Source organism: Argiope bruennichi, chromosome 6 (genome assembly GCF_947563725.1).
Source record: "Argiope bruennichi chromosome 6, qqArgBrue1.1, whole genome shotgun sequence".
Lineage (NCBI taxonomy): Eukaryota > Metazoa > Arthropoda > Arachnida > Araneae > Araneidae > Argiope > Argiope bruennichi.
Genome location: NC_079156.1, coordinates 65,226,780 through 65,241,471, shown reverse-complemented (window position 1 = coordinate 65,241,471; position 14,692 = coordinate 65,226,780). Strand labels below are relative to the sequence as shown.

The 14,692-nt window shown below is 31.6% G+C and overlaps 2 non-coding genes across 2 annotated transcripts; both read right to left on the bottom strand.

Moving 5' to 3' along the window:
- Positions 1-2,412: 2,412 nt before the first annotated feature.
- Trnay-gua (transfer RNA tyrosine (anticodon GUA)) lies at positions 2,413-2,507 on the bottom strand. The gene is made up of 2 exons: positions 2,471-2,507; positions 2,413-2,448 (listed from the first exon to the last, which is right to left on the bottom strand). It is a non-coding gene; the product is annotated as a tRNA-Tyr (tRNA).
- Positions 2,508-3,971: 1,464 nt separating this feature from the next.
- On the bottom strand, positions 3,972-4,060 carry Trnay-gua (transfer RNA tyrosine (anticodon GUA)). Its single transcript is given in 2 exon segments — positions 3,972-4,007; positions 4,024-4,060. It is a non-coding gene; the product is annotated as a tRNA-Tyr (tRNA).
- Between the last annotated feature and the right edge of the window lie 10,632 nt (positions 4,061-14,692).

Genomic DNA, 14,692 nt, shown 5'->3' with positions numbered 1-14,692 from the left:
ACAAGAAGGATTTTACATTAACTTTTAAAAAAATATATCTTTTTAATAATGTTATTTAAATTGTTAATAATTTAATTAAAACATTATTAATATAAATTGTAGAATATATTTCATCGCTGCAAAAAAAATTCAACTAATTTCATTATTTCACCAAATAGCTTCATCATATTACTTTTTTTTCATTGATAATGTTACGGTTCACAAAGTGTGCCTTCTTTCTAGGTTAACTAAATTAACTTCGATGCAAAATTTACTATCTTATTATTTTGGCTATTTAATTTGGCCATGCATTGACATTTAATTTAATGAAGTGAATATTAATATTCTTTATTTTGAAAGAGTGCTAAGAAATAAATAAAAATCAGCTGCTCATTCAAATTTCTGTCTTATAAAATAATCAAGGAAAACCAGCAGGAGTGTCTCCTTCAAAGTTCCTCGCATGTTAACATATTTAATGAATCTAGAGCGCTATCTTTGGTGATTAATTCTTGGCATCTGGCCAATACTCAAAAATCGAATATGTAATTTCGAAGTTTTTTTTTCTGGTTGATTGAAATCAAATTATAATACAGAATTACAATTGCTGTTTTAAAACCATTTGTCAAATTTCATTGATTTAAATCATTGCATTTTTGAGTTACTAAGTTCACATGTCTGCAAAAGTATAAGCCAACAAACGATAAACTGTTTGGTTGATTTTGTTCAAAATTTGATGCATATCTTCATTTTAGATACTAAACTTATGTGCCAAATTTTATCTATCTAGCACTTTAAGTTTTATACCTGTCATGTTCACACTTGTACTTGGATAGCCGGACAAAATTTCATAGAAATCCACAAATTTGATAGAAAGACCATAAACCATATTTCATCCGGCTAGGTCAAAGCGTTTTTAAATTATCGTTTTCACAGACAGGCAGACCAACATAATTCCATGTATTTTCATGGGCCGCGGTGGCCTGGTGGTAAGGTCTCGGCTTCGGAACCGGAGGGTTTCAGGTTCGTGACCCGATTCCACCGAAGAACCGTCGTGCAAGGGGGTCTGTTGCACGTTAAATCCGTCATGACCAAATGTCCTCCCGCTGGTGTGGTGTGGTGTGGAGAGGGAGGTGCCAACTCAGGTGTCATCCTCGTTATCTGACAGCGGTTCAAAATGACGAGGTCCGTCCCAAAATAGCCCTAGTGTTGCTTCAAACGGGACGTTAATATAACCAAACCAATCCATGTATTTTCAGATTCAAGAAGGTCTGAAAAACCTCGGAAATGGAAATTTGTTAAAATCTGTAATCCGAATTTTATTGACGATTGCAGCACATTCTGTTTGCATATTCACTTTAGGAAAAATAAAAAATCTTTAATAAAATATCTTATGCATTGTGTATTAATAGTTAAAAAAGTTCGAATATTGGCGTTTTAGAAATGAGTAAAAATTAATTATGAGATCTTAAACTTCCAATTTTATTTACACTCTTTTATGCTGTGTTTTAGCAAAGGTTAATGAGCTGAAGTCTGTGATTTTTATTATTTTGTATAAATATATTGTACAATATATCTTTAAGAGTTATTTTTATTTCGTATTTTGTATTGAATTTTTTCTGTTAGTGGATCATTATTTGCTTCAGTTTGATTTTAGTGATTAACTTTGATCTGAGTTTTTCTTGAACATAATGGATACAGAATATCCCACTGCAAGGAAATAAAACATTAAATATTATTATATATTTAGATCTGAAATGTACTACAAATAATAATTTTTTTTTTAAATTTCTTAAGCACTCTGTCAATGTACAAGAGATTTTTGTTACAACTTTTGACAGTTTAACTGTGAAAAATCATATCCAAAAATTTTATTAACACGATGACAGCCCGTCTAGCCAGGAACATATTTTAGTGATAAAATATTTAAATAGCATTTATATTTTATGAAGTATATTTGAGCAGATTTCAATAAATTTTATTAAATTCACTTAGTTTAATACAATATTTATAAAATCGAACATGAACTTCATTAATATTGTGTACAAACATAAATATGGGGATCCAGAATGGAGTTATAGTATTTAAATAGAAGCAAATATTCACAAAATAAAAATACAAAAAAATTAAAATAAAATATATCATTGACATGTTAAAAATGTCTTGAAATGAGAAAGTAAACTGATCATCTTATTAAAAGAAGGTCTTCATAATGTACATTGAATAGGGTACTAAAAACTCCTAAATCAACTAGTCACAATTTCCTTATTCTTTTGTACAAACATAATTTATATCTCTAGAATGTAAAAAGAATTAAAATATTTATTTTTATCGTTCCGTCGACAAGTTTTAAATAGAAAAACTATATTAAACTGGTTTGAACTTGCAACTTCAATTTCGGTAAAGAAATTAAAATAATTATTACGTAAAATATTTTCCGTCGAGCCGGAGTCGAACCAGCGACCTATGGATATCTGCTTCATAATACCAACACCTACAGTCCACCGCTCTGCCAACTGAGCTATCGACGGCTGCTGAAGTTTGTGCAAACAAGTTTCAACACAATTCGAGTTCTATATTTTCACTTGGGGGGGGGGGGGAGATCTACCTTCTGCTTTTGTCCTGTAACCCCAGCGGTGGCGCCTTCTTCCGTGAGAAAAACAAATTTCGACATTTTTTTTTTAAATTTTACAAAACACGATTTTAATTAATTCAAACATTTGAGAAGTTAAAAATCTACGCTTTTTTCCAGGTGATGATAATTAACAATAACCCACGAAAGCATTAAAAAACGATGGGAAAAAGAAGTATTTAAAGAAATTTGTGCAAGTATGAGAATTTTTTGAGTATTTAAAGAAATTTATTTGACAATTTTTGAGAAAATTGTCTTTAGACTTCTATTTCAAAATTTTGAAACTATAATAGTTAAAAAAAAAAAAACTTTTCTCAATAAATATTCAATTTTTAATAGAATTTTAATATGTACAAAACGAAAATGCAGACAATTCCTCATAAATTAATTAACTATTTGCTAACATAAACCTGTATTTTGTTCCTTTATAGATTTCATACGAAAGCAAACGATTTTCAGAAAAGTAACTGAATTTTGTTATTGAGGGAAAATAAAACAAGAATTTTATGTTTTTAATAAATATTTGCATTTCATTTTAAAGTGAACCAGACTAGAATCCTGCTTATTCAAAGTTCGTTCGTTTTAAAGCGATTGAAGTCTGTTAGTTGATTAATTACCTTTAAAGCCGCAATTTCTCAAACGAAAATGTCGAAAGAATAAGATAACGATGACTAATTTACAAAACGCTTGTACTATTATTCTTTAAAAAAAATTTCTTCCATCGTTTCCTACTAAGAATATTTTATCGACATTGTTGATAAAATAATTAACAGATACAAATAACAAAAATAGAAAGAACATAAATGTGCTCGTATTACAGTTATTGTCTTCAGTGAAAAGTTTTTGCTGGTTTTGTTTCATCCCCATATGGGTTGGAAACTCTAAAATGAGTTCACGAAATTAATTCTGTAATTTTTATTTCCTTCCTTTTTTTTTTTTTTTTTTTCGAAAAAGAACACGAGAACTAAGAAAGGACAAAACTTTTTCAATATTACCAAAATTATTTTGATAAAATGGTCTGAAAAATTAGCATAAAAAGAAAACTTTTTAAATTAAAAAAAAAATTCCAAAATCCTAAGAATACTTTAACACTAACATTTTAAGAAAATAGGTATATAAACATGAATGATCTGGTTTTGAAATGAACATTGGGAAATTGGATTTAGACACTTATTAAAGTAAAATAAATGATTCAATAATATCAATTTTAACTCTTATTTTTAAAAGCAATTTTTGTTTTGGTATTCTAATGTATTTACAAGCTATTAAGTATTCTAATGTATTAAGGTAATTACTCCTTTTTTTTTTTTTTTTTTTCAATTCTGCGTACTTGTTTAGTTCGAAAAAGATTCCAAAAGTAATGTCCGTCGAGCCGGAGTCGAACCAGCGACCTATGGATATCTGTTACGTGTCACCTACAGTCCACCGCTCTGCCAACTGAGCTATCGACGGCTGCTATCATTTCAATAAATAAGCTACAGCACGATATAAACATTTGGGTCAACACTGTTGGAATCACTTTCTTGTATATAAGTTAAAATGATTTCTATCGAAGAGAAAGCTGAATGTAGAAACGGTATTTTAAACTGGTCTGGTGTTAGTATAATCAGCAGGGGGTTGAGAAAATGTTTATATGCGTCTGTAAAACGATTGATTGATGGTACGGACTGAAATTTATTTGAGGATAGACAACCAATCCTTCCTCCCACATACCTCTAAAATCCCACCCCTTCAAAGGGGTGAGCTGAAAAAAAAATTATGCAAAGGGTGTTCAGTTCTCATTATAATATAAAAGAGATGTAGAACCAGAATTATAATTTAAATGTGTCGCAGTTGTAGTATTCATGGATCGCTTTCGTAATTTAAACATTAATTATCTGCAAATATTAAATCACTGTTTTTTTGTATTGATTTTTATCGATTATAATTCATCAAGTGATATAATCATGGAGAAAATAAAAAATAAAAACTCACACAATCGTTAATCTTTTTTTTTTTCTTGTTTCGTTTACATACTTTTATTTTTCATATAACTTTAAGTTATTGTGGTTTTGATTTCTCCAACCTTCATCATGTCACAGGAAACACCGTGTGCGTTCTGCTACTATGTAATTCTTCCCTTCCCTTTTGGCAGCCATTTTGATTAGAGGGGATCAATGATTGCTTTCTGTCTCTTAGCTACCACAGGAAATTATTTTCAACTTCAACTTTTGATAGATATATAACTCATGCCATTTTAGAAGTGCCTATTTATTGAGTTATGCATTTTTTAAATTTTCTATCTATCTTTCTATATATCCGATTATATCACAGAAAAGAGCCATAGTACTTAAAAATAAACACACTTCAAAATATTTTTACTATTTCTTGATTTTGAAGTTAAACCTTAACTGTAAGTATTGCAAAAATTATACTAAAAGCATGAATTTCGACATTAATAATAATAAAATCGACTCAATATGAAAGAAAAAAAAAAAAGCGGATTTTTATATCTGGGTCATCAACAATGGAAATCAATTCAGGACGGAATTTTCCCTCTATTGGAAAGTAAAATTAAAGATTTGCTTGCCAAGCAATTTCAGACAAATAAATTAAGAGATCTCGAGAGATACGGGAAAGACCAGACTCTGGTAAGTTAACTGGAATAACTGAAAAGTTAAAGTATTTTTTTATCTTTGAATTTAAGTACAATGAATTACAATTAAGCAGAATAAATATAGAACAATAAACGAAATATCATAAGTCTTCTATAATAATATGAGTTAAGTGACTAGCGAAATTTGAAACAAAAAATATCTTTCTGAAGAAGTTAATAAGAAATGAAGGTACATACACATTTAATTGAAAATTTTAGAGAGCATTACTCCTGACGAACCAGCTGGTCGACAAAGGCGGCTAGTTCTAGGTAAAGATTAGTTCATCTTACTTTATTCTAAAATGTTGATTCTAGATTCTTACTAGAATCCACTTTATACGATTCCATTTTTTTTTATTTTATTATTTCTAACACGCTCTCAAATGATGACTATTGTAATTCCTTACGCTCCGAGTAAAGGGGTAAAAATCCCTATCAGCAATGTATTTTTTTAAAGATACCTAAGATTCCCCTTCCTGAGTCTGCAATGTGTTAAAGAAATCCCTATGAGAATCTCATTGTAAAATCATTCAAGGAAAAATTGCTTTCATTTTGCTCTTATTATGTAAATAGACGTGTCTTTTTATCATTGATTTTCCTGTGCACGTAATATACTTCCCGTGGTGAAATAAATTATTTATGCCAAATGTTTCTTCTTTTCGGCCATACAACTGCAAATTTATGCTTACTCACACACACATACACATACTTATTTTCTCTCTCTCTCTTATATATATATAAAACATGCTTTTGAAGAATAGGCATGAGTTCTTTAATGATTTTTATTCCTCATAATTATAAGGAAATAGACTAATTATTTTTTGACAACATTTCTTTGTTCGATAAATATAGTAAATCGAGTAGGATGGCAAAAAGCAGGAAAGAGAGGCGTGAGAAAATATTCTAAACTTGCATAGTTTCAGAAAGAAAAAAAACAAAAACAAACAAAAAACACAGTGTTTTGATTTTATAGCTGTAAATATTAAACGAACTGCACAACTAAAAAGTTAAAAATTATAGAAAAGTCGGACTTCGAGTGATTAGGAAATTATTTTTAGAATGTAGGTTAATTTCAAATGATTAATCTTTATATTAAAATTTATATTAAAATACAAAGATATATATTGGAGCAGAAGGAATTTCAATATATTTTATATCAAGTGTTTGTATGAAGTTTATCTGAAAAAATTATTGACTTTAGGATTATTTATTCATAATTTGTCATTAATAAAAAAATAAAGATATTTTTTGGCATTAAATCTCCAAAATTAATTACAAATCTGAAAAAAGCATAAAAGAAAATGACTCTTTACTCTTTGGATGTTATGAAAAAATATAGAATTTGTTTCTTTTCTTCTTCTTCTTTTTTTTTTTTTTTTTTTTACTTTCTCGTATACGTAGTATAGAAAAAGTATCGTCAAAATTTGACGATTCTCCACATTTTAAACCTTCCAAGCTTCTAAAAACATATGTCTGTCTGTGACAAAGATAATTCAAAAACGCTTTGATCTAGACAGATGTAATTTGGTATATGGCCTTTATGTCACATTTATAGATTTCTATAAAATTTTCAGCAAAATCCCCTCAGAGGAAGTCTATCTGATCGGTTGTTCGAATATAAATTAGCACGACAACTACAAAACGAAAAGAGCTAGATAGATAAGATTCGGTAGATAGAACTAACATCTATTAGACACCTATCAAATTTTGAGCCAAATCCAAAAAGGGATTACTGTCTGTCGGTCTATACTTTTAGTAACATGTAAAAGCGACAACTCAAAACCGCAATAAGTATATCAAAAACCTAAACACAAATTTGATGTTCGCATCCTATTAGCCGCATGCCAGAGCATTATTGCCAAATAACTCGCCAAAGTTGGCATGATAGATTCAGTAAAAATGCTAAATTGGCGCCAAAAGTTAATATTTCGTAACTATTGTATGCCATATAAAACGTTTTCAGGTTTGGCGCCTTTGTTAGAGAGTAAGTGAGAAAGTTTTGGGGAGACCACTCAAGCTGGTTTTTGATTACATCTTTGTGCATGGAACAAAAAGAAGAAAATAACTTACATTCCTACTTTAAATAGTTTATATAATTTTACGTGAAACTCACATGTTCATGCATTTCTTAAATAAGCAATTCAAAAACTATATGGAAATTGAGATGAAAAATGTATAACAAGTTCACAAACGATATTTAATTTCCTAATCATAAAGTTTTAAAGGAAGCTAATTTTACAAAGCACCTTCAAAAAAATAATTGACTTCTGCTAAATTATGAGCATTGCAACTGCAAAAGGTAATTTTGCAAGGAAAAACAATTTATCTTTTGTTTGCTTTCAAAAAACGCGTGGGAGCACTTTTGTCAATCAAGGTCAGAAATAGGATGCCCTAACTAATTGTGGCTCAATATCCGAGTTTTAAATTGCTAGATATAGGCATACACTTCTAGTTGTTAAAAAGCTTTAACGGATGCAAAGAATAGCTAACTTTCATATTATTTGAGTAAAAAAAAGCTCAGTTAAAAAATTATTGCATATGTACTTTCATAAAATCCCCTGGGGCTACTAACTATATGAAATAAATATTTTTGGTCACATTAACGTTTCATTATTCCTTTTTAGACCACTTCAATGCTACTGTCGTAATTAGGGTTGCGTGTATTTTGTTGTAACTCCAATTATTGTAACGTTTTAGAAAAATAATTTTATTTACAATTTTACTAAAGAAATTAAACATTTGATTTTTACTACGAGCTTTACTGAGGCAGTGCGCGAGAGCGTTCCGAGAGAGAATAGCTTTTATAGAAGCATACCCGGATGATGAGCAGTGCGGCAATTACGTCATACACAGCCTCACAGAGCCTGTAGTTTACAGATATTTGATATGATTTATGAGAGATACATATGATTTATGATAGGTATGTATGATTTATGATAGGCATTCACTACACTACCTTGAGGAAGGTTCGCTATCGAGTCCACATTATTTCCTCGAAGTAGCCTTTCATTGGATCTTAAATATGAAATTTAAAGCTTCATTGTTAATTACAACTGCAGACGAGTGAAATGTATTTTTTAATGCAAATGCATCAAGATTATTATCTTCAATAGAACTAATAAGACAAAAAAGAGGCATAAAAGCTAAAATTTCGTGAAATTTTCATTCTTTTATTTAAACAATATAAAACCTTTTTCCAATTGGATTATTCTGTTTCAAAATTACTAGATTTCATTTTATTGATATTTCAGTACAAAGTGACCACATTTAGATATTGGACCCTTGTTGGATTCGAATCCAAATTATATAATTATAGATGTTAAATCTGATTACCGAATTTTATCCATCGAGCTCTCTTCGTTCTTTAAGGTATTGGCGTTCAATAGTTATGAAATATTAACCTTTGGCTTTTACTGAATCTATAACGTGATCCTTGGCAATTTTTTTGCGATTAATTCCTGGCAGTATCTGAAAATTGAATTTGTGTTTTGGCGGCAATTTTCCCAACCAAATGAAGCCAAACTTTGACTCACAACTGCAACTGTAATCACAAAATTATATACCAAATTTGATATATTTAAGTCATTGAGTTTCTGAGTTATCACGTTTACATGCATCTGTAAGTACGGACCGACAGACAGTCAATCCTTTGTTGGATTTGGCTCTAAGTTTGACAGTGTCTATATAATAGATGTTAAATCTGTGTGCCAAATTTTATCCATCTAGATCTCTTCGTTTTGCCGTTATGTGTATTCGAGCAGTGGGACAAACGAAGGAGAACTTACACATTTGGTGTAAAGATCATATACCAAATTTAATCTGTTTAACTCAATGCGTTTTTCAGTTCAACAGACAAATGTATTTTTCGAGACAAATGTATTTTTGGATGTCTAAACCGTAAAGATTCGTCAAAATCTCGAGTTCGAATAATGTAGGAGAAGGCAACTAGAGAAATCAGATAAAGCAGTCAAGAAAAAGTGTACTTAAATATTAATTTGTTTAGAAACCTACTTCTCCAATATTTCCGAACTCCCTGCTGGCTGGGTGTGCGCGTAGATTGAGTCTCCATGGCAACGGAGATCATGCTATCTCTACTGATTTAGGGAGGGGGGAATCTATCTTAGTTGAGAAAAGATGTTTCATTCATCGCTGATATGACCCGGCTGAGTGACTTCTAATCCTTATTTATTTATGCTCTTGGAAAACGTTTCGAGTATAATTGGGATTGTGGGATTATGGAGTTGTGGAAAATATGACAAACTGTTTATCGCGATTTATTTGACAGAAAAAAAAATGCAATTTTATCTGCACCAGATAAATAAAGGATGTGCCAAAATTAAGGTAAGATTTGAATTTGCCACCATTCGTGTCATAAAGTGTTGGTAACCCTACTAAAAAAACCGTTTGATAACTGTCAAACGGTAAAAATGGTAAAAATGGAGCGTTACAAGATAGATAATTAAAAAACGCAGTTTTTTTCCTTTAAATTGTTATATTTTTTATTGAATCGTGAAGTTCGCAGAACAGGGTTATGGTACATACGCACTTTTTTGTCGAAATTTTCATGATCATTTTGCATAAATGTGGCTGAATTTCATAAGTGCAGCGTTGAATTTCCTTTCTCAATGCACGTGTGCTTGTGGGCTATTAGCCACCTTTCACTTCAAATAACCCCATAAAAAGAAATCCAACGGTGTCAAATCAAACGATCTAGGGAGCCAATTCTCAAATTTTCTAACTTCGGTCCCCAGACATTCATAATTTTTGAAATATTGTTCAACAACGAAAACAAGTTGTCCTATCGTATAACACTCCATTTTTACGAGCACTAAACTATCAGCTGTCAATTTTTTTTTAACAGGGTTCTCGACACTTTACTGCACGAGTGGTGGCAAATTCAAATCTTGCGTTAATTTTGGAACACCCTTTATAAATAACTATGCGCTTATCCATTAAATGAACAACTACTTCGTTCGATGGGCAGACGATCTATTGTTATAGTTTATGGCTCCTAAGATTACCTAATGGCAAGACAAGAAGTGAAGGAATTTGTACATAGAAATTAGTGGTATCGAAAAAAAATTTGCAGTAAAAAAATGAATGAGGAGGAAACTGGGATTATTCAAGAAAACAGGTTGACTATATTCTATACATCCTCAACACCAAGAAATAAAATACTATAAGAACAATACAAATTAGAATTATTATTATTAAAAATTATAGGATAAACTTTTATAATCATACATTAAAAGCGGTATATTTTATTCACAACATAGATTTAGAATTGTTCAGACCCAGAATTTCAAAACATTTAAAATTATCATTGAAATCATTTTGATTGAAACAACAAGCATTCTCTTATTCGGTACCAACTTTTCTACAACAAACAGCATGAGCAACGAGGCAGTGCTTTCTTTCGTAAACACTGTTGAAATATCACGTGACCGCTGAAATGCAATTTGTTGCGTTCCGTCCATGCCGTTACAGCGAGTACTTGTACATTCTGTTGTTTATCGCACTGTTTCGATGGGATAAAAAAAAAAAACAGTACGCGAATATTTCTTTTCTATTGTTCCGTCATTAAGTCAAGGTAAAAACTCTCACGTGAGCCAAAATCTCGTGTGAATTATGCAAGATAAAATGATTTTGAAAATTGGTTGTTTTCAGTAAGGGTGTTTTTCCTGTTTTATGCGGAAAGCATTTATCTTGTGGTTATTAAATAAAAGTCATCATGAAAATTATGTCACGCAAGAATATATATATATTTTCTTTTTTATATTAAAAAAATTGCATCCGCAAAATAAAGGAAATTAGAACTTCGTGTCTGAACTATCTATAAATAAACTATTAGGCTTGATAAAATAGTCTTCTACTTTATTTTTAGAAATTAACCTGTTAATTATATAGTGGTGTCACTATGCATACAAAATAACATATCTGATATTGTCGCAACGCTCATGTGAATGTATTAAATAATTAAAACAATAAAAAATATTGTTAAAATCTACTTAAAAATATTTTAGAAAATGACTTAAAATTAAAGAATAAAAATGATACCACAGAAAAGCTTATTTTTCGAGTTTATAAAACTGTATTAAAATGGTTTTATGCAATAAGACAATCCAAAGTTATTCAGGATCAACATTAAAACAAACTGATTAATTTTTAATTAAAAATCTAATAATTTTTTTAAATAAAGTTTCTTATTGAGCATCTACTATCGGAAAAGCTACTACTTGTTAACTTAGTTAGCTCTGGATCCAACAACCTGCTCTGAAGAGCGCATTTGCGCGATTTTTTTTTATCATGTTTGTCACACATACTAGATTATCTATAAATATTATTACGTTTAAAAAAATCGAGAATCAGATTCTGATAAACGTAATCGAGTTATAATTCATAATATGCCTTATATCCATAATACAATATAACGTAATGCATAACATAAACATAATCACATTGTACTTCATTGACAAAGGGTTCCTCTTGGACAATGTGCAGATCACCTCCCTGACTTGGAAGACAGAAAAAAAAAAAGAAAAAAAAGGGAGGGGGGGGGGAGAAAAAGAAAGAAAGAAAAACATTATATGGGGAAAATTTCTGTTATCTTGGTAGCATTATTACGGAGTAAAAAAATTGAATCCACCTGACAATTGTCAAGAATTGTTAGACAAGTGTCAGGACGGAGAGAAAAAGAAGAAGAGGATTTAACTGCTGGTAGGATTCAGACGATCAGAGAAAAGCAAACGAAAATCAATAAAAAGTACCTGCAGTGATTTTAGGTTAACACTTTAAAGCGTTATAAATACTTAAGAGTTGAAAATATTTTTATTCCACTCGCTGTCGGTATATCAGCTAATCTTTTTAAGTTTTAATATATCGTGTGTGGGGGGAGGGGGGGAGAGGTAAAGATACTTTTGTTTCGAATCGTGCTTAACCTAACATTTGACTTAGGTTAAGCACATTTCTATTACTCATAGTGTCTATGATTGTCTTTACCTAAATTTGTATTATCCAGAAAAGCGTAATGATTCATTCTAATAATTATTGCCGTATATTTCCCAGCGTGCATGACCAGAAGCATCTATAATATAAAACTCACAGTCCCTATCAGTTTTGTATTAATTCCTAGTTTCAATAATTATTCACGATATAAATTCTAATCACCGTCGCTCTATTATTTATAGTTTCGATGAATGTTCCTTATACAAATTTGCGACTGGAGAACGAATAATTTTACAAAGCCTGTTTTTCCGATCTCAATCAAGCTCTCTTGAAGTTCCCAGCCACTTTATAGTCTCTATGACTGTAAGAGGCAGGGAACTCTCGAATATCCAGTTCCCGACTATCCGGCCTCGCATTATCCGACTTAGTTTTCTTTTATCATAAGTAAATGAGGAAGCTAAGTCATCTATTAAAGACTTTTTCAAAACCTAAAAACTGTAAGTTTTGACTCTTATCTCAAGGTTACCTTTTCATATCTGTGTCATCATTTATCAGTGAAAAATAAAATCAGTTTGAGCCAATTTTCTTAAGAATCAGGCCTACGATTTACGTTAATGTTTTGTTTATGTTTCTTCTCTTTAAGTTGGGCCTGTTTAAATTATGTTAAAATGAGAACGCTTTACATCCTTTAACTTACTTTTTTTTTTCATAAATTCTTGCAACGTACAATGGAGTATATAACATATATAAACTACCAGTACAGAGCCTTCTATTTTAACTCGATGCGTTACCGGCAACTGTTTCTAAGATTCATCGGGCCGTGACTGCGTTCACATTGAGATAAACGGAGAGCTAAGTACACAATAAGACGTAAGAAATTCCGTATTATAGCAGTGAATTCTGGATAAAAACTTCTGGTATTGGTGGACAAAGAAATAAATTCATAGAATTATATTTGTTATCCTGCCAGTTCCCTATTATTAATGCTCTCTATTAATTCCCGGTCTCTAAAACTATTCCGACTCAAAAATGTTGTCGACATAAAGGCGTAATACTTCATGCTTCCTTAAAATATGACCTTCTTATTTTTCTCTATCAGTTTCCTAGTTTCTATTATTGTTCCTGATATAATTCTCGTCACCATCGCTTTATTACTTAAGTTTCTATGACTGTCCTAATACAAATTCGCGTCGAGAGAACGAATAATTTTGCAAACCCTGTTTTTCCGAATCTCAATCAGCTGTCTTTTAGTTCCCAATCTCTTTATAGTCACTATGAATGTAAGAGACAAGGAAGTAATAGGAACTAACAGAGAGTGCATTAGGACTCTCTGTTAGACAATACAATGACAATTTTTGTCATTGTAGACTGCTTTATTATTAGACTCAAAGACTATCCCAATTCAAATTCGGGCTTCTAAAAGTGTGTAGGGTTAATCTTTTAGTTCCCAGTCTCTTTATAGTCTCTATGATTGTAAGAGACAGGGAAGTAATAGGAACTAATATAGATTGCATCAGAACTCATAGCTTTGTCATCGAAGACTGTATTATTTATAGTTTCAAGGACTGTCCCTACTCAGATACGTACTTCTAAAAGTGCGTATTTTTCATGTTAAAATTAGATACTATCTCTGTTTTTTCCAGCATGTCTGATCACAGCCATTCATTATACAGATCCTGTTCCCTGTTATTAACGCTCGCTATTAATTCCCGGTCTCTAAGACTGTCCCGATTCAAAAATGTCGTCCACATAAGTGAGTAATACTTCATGCTAATATTATCTTAGTTTTTTTTCAAGCATGCCTGATCGGTGTCATTCATTATTCAGGTCCATGCTGGACAGACACCCTTATCTGCCTGCACCCGACTCACAAGGGCAGCGAATCGGAATAATAAATGCAGGCAGACGTCGAGTGGGAAAGCAGCAGCAGCAGCCATTGGCCTCTATCTCCACCGCTTCCAAAACAAAGAAAGAAAGAGAAGACGCTCGGTCGGTTACGGAGTAGTTGGCACGTCCAGGTTGTTTATCTCTCCGCAGAGGAAGTGCGAGTTGAAGGCCGACCGACTCTATTTTGACTCCCGTTTCAAGGTCAATAGCCAACTGCGTTCTCCCTTCTTCCTGCGTAGCATTGTCTTATATGGAGATCGATCCGGGTGGAATGTGTCATTGTTTGATGAGCGGCGGTCGGTTGGTTGTAACGGTGCGACTGGAAATTACCATCTTGTTTACGTCTGGACCAAGCAGGTGACGAGTAAACTTTGACGAATCGTTTGAAATGAATGGCATCCGATATCCTTCTGTTTTTATTTCGCACACACGAAAGGCCTAACAAGCTAGGGAAGAACAAGTATTTTTAAATTGATGAGTTTCGATATGTAGCACGGGATGAGCCCTGACTGTCCAAATTTTTTATTCTGCCTCGTGGCTTTGTCTCGATGTTCGGAACAATGCCCCAGACTGTTATGGTATCAAACCGTTGAAGAAATATTTCATTTGAAAAACAG